This window comes from Theobroma umbraticum, unplaced genomic scaffold, assembly GCF_002168275.2.
Source record: "Theobroma umbraticum cultivar Fairchild unplaced genomic scaffold, ASM216827v3 scaffold_56.0, whole genome shotgun sequence".
Classification (NCBI taxonomy): Eukaryota; Viridiplantae; Streptophyta; class Magnoliopsida; order Malvales; family Malvaceae; genus Theobroma; species Theobroma umbraticum.
Window position 1 is genome coordinate 451,741 of NW_018397256.1, and position 3,091 is coordinate 454,831.

Sequence of the window (3,091 nt, forward strand, 5' to 3'; positions counted from 1 at the left end):
AAAACCATTGTTGAAGGTTGTGGCTGAGCCTGTGAAAAACCATTGTAAAAGCTTAGTGAAAGCTTTGGAATGTCACCTTTTATAGTGATTTGGTTTAGAAAATCCTTGGTTGAGCAATCAAGGTAGTGGATGTAGGTCTTTGACCGAACCACTATAAATCTTTGTGCTTTGTTTTCCCTGTTTTATTTTTCATTTCATTCCTTGTTAGATTATTCCTTATCTTGCATTTAACTTCCCATCATTAAAGTTAAAATTGCCCCCAAATAGAGGTCTAATTTTGTAAAAGCTAAAAAATGCTATTCACCCCCCTCTAGCACATTTATTTGGGACCAACAAAGGATTCTCAACATCCTCCTTCATCTCAAGTAGAAAAAAGTCCACTATAATGTATAATTTCTCCACTTTAATCAAGATATCCGCTATAATCTCAAATGTTTGTCTTATTGTTCTGTCTACTAGCTGCAAGGTGATTATAGTTAGTTGAATCTCTTTTAGTCTAATTTTCTTAGCAACAGACAAAAGAATAATTGATATATTAGCACTTCAATCACACAAAGATTTCAAAAAATTAAAATTAACTATTGACCAAGGGGTAAAAAAACTCCCAAGGACTTTATGCTTTGGTAAAAGCTTGTTTTGGATTATAGTGTTCCATTTCTCGTTTTGGATTATAGTGTTGCATTTCTCGATAAGTGCAACTGTATCGAAATCCTCCAATTTTTTTTCTTTGACAATATGTCCTTCAAAAACTTCACATATGAGAGCATTTGCTCTAAAGCTTCTGCAAAAGGAGTGTTGATGTGAAGCTTTTTGAATACCTCAAAAAACTTTTGGAAGTGCTTATCAAGCTTTTGTTTTTGAAAGCATTGAGAAAAAGGTGGTAGTGGTAGGTTTGTCTTTGCTTTGATGTCCTGACTCTGATTGTCAAAAATCATTATCTCTATCTCTTTCTCATCGGACTTGTCTGGTTGTTCAACTTGTTCGGAATTTACTTGCAACTTTCTTACCACTTCTCAAAGTGATGGCCTTAACATGTTCCATAACATCCTTCCTTAGATTTACCTTATATCACTAGTCAAAGTCCCTTGAGCTCTATTGTTTATTGAGCTTGCCAATTGTCCAACTTACATCTCAAGGTTTCTCAATGAGGTTACTTGACTTTGAATGAGAGAGTTTGTCTTAGCCATGTATTATAATAACAACTCTTCCATTAATGGTTTCTTATCCGAAATATGGGCTCTTGATTGCTATTGAAAACTAGGAAGAATATTTGGCCTTAAAGCTGATGCTCCTTGATTGTTTCCCCATGAGAAGTTTAGATGGTTTCTGCAACTGGGATTGCATGTGTTGGATAAGGGGTTGTTTTGCTATCTATTTCCAATGACCTAAACCGTTTCCACGTTGTTACTTGGACACTGGTCATTAGTGTGTCCATCTCCACAATTGTCAAAAACTACAAAAAGACTTTGAACATGATTTGTACTAAAAGAATCCAACTTTTTGGTTAGAGCAGCTACATGTGTAATTAATCTCACGATGGCATCAATCTCATAAACTCTAGCTACTCTTCTATATATGGATTGTTTCGATGGCCATTGATAATTGTTTGACACCATTTCTTTTAATAGGTCAGAAGCTTCATCAATAGTTTTTCCCATAACAGCTCATCCTACGGCTGCATCAATTGTATCTCGAACTTGGATGCACAATCCATTGTAAAACATCTGTACTTAAAGCCATTTCTGAAAACTATGATGTGAGCAACTCCTAAGTAAGTCATTGTATCTATCCCAAGCTTCCTACAGTGACTCACCATCAAATTGTATGAAAAAAGTGATATCATTTCTCATTTTAGCTATCTTTGCAAGATGAAAGTATTTTGCAAAGACCTTATGGGCAAGGTCATCCCATATTATGATTGAACCTGTGGGTAATGAATTCAACCACACTTGTGCTCTGTTTCTCAATGAAAATGGAAATAATCTCAGTCAAATGGTATCATTTGTGACCTCGTTACACTTAAGTGTGTCACATACCTTCAGGAAATTAGATATGCGAGCATTTGGGTCATTATTCGAAAGACCTCCCAACTAAATTAATGTTTGGATCATAGTGTTGATGGCCAGTTTGATCTCGAAATCATTTGCTAGTACAGTTGGCTTCTGATGCTTAATGGGATACCTTGTACTAGAGGAACAACATAGTCCCTTAATGAACGATTCTCTTCAACTACCTTCTCTTGCACTTGCCGCTCTCTTAGTTGTCCATCCATTGTACTAAAAGAATTAAAATCTTGTTGACTTTTTCATCTTAGTCATCAAAACGTTCACTTGATCTCTAGGTCAGACAAGATAGTCTCTAAGTTTCGTGTTCTACGCATGCAATGTCAAACACACCATAAAAACACAAAAGAAAAGAAAAAGCTTGGTCTAAGACCATTTGCTTAATTTAACATCAACAAATATAAATTGGAAAACAAATCCCTGTTAGCGGCGCCAAAAACTTGTTGGTCTGGCTATACACGCAAATGCACGTGGCTGTACAAGTAATATAAAGTAAGTTGAGTATCGCTTCCCATAAAGATTTGTACCTATTTTTACTAAATAATAAACTTTTAACAAAATAATCTCATCCAAGCTTCAATTTCAAAAGATCAATTCAATTAAAAATAATTGATTAATTAAATAATAAACAAAGCACAAATGTCACTAAAAGAAATATTTACTCAAAACCTAGGATTATGGTGTCTTTCAAAACTTTGTTTGATTTAAATCATTTCCTTAACTCAAATTAGTGGAGAATATGGCAATCGAAATTATGTACATGTCATTGTCGAGATCATGCACACATACTTTTTCTAAATTAACCCCATATGTCTATGCAAATTAAGTAGAAAAAGTTCATTAATTTCGTGTTCTAATATGGCTACCTAAGGTATTTAGGTATATGTCTATCCTAAACACGAAACTATCACCTAACTTCGAAGTGAATCTAACAAAGGCTATTCAAAACTATGGTCTATTCTAAACTCCCTCTATCAAGTTCCATCTAGAGACCCACTATATATCAGCTGATGATCAAGCAATGAAAA

At 34.5% G+C, this 3,091-nt stretch overlaps 1 non-coding gene across 1 annotated transcript; it reads left to right on the forward strand.

The window, feature by feature from the left end:
• The first annotated feature begins 1,746 nt into the window (after positions 1 to 1,746).
• On the forward strand, positions 1,747 to 1,853 carry LOC149527487 (small nucleolar RNA R71). Its single transcript, XR_016350945.1, has one exon. It is a non-coding gene; the product is annotated as a small nucleolar RNA R71 (small nucleolar RNA).
• Positions 1,854 to 3,091: the final 1,238 nt, after the last annotated feature.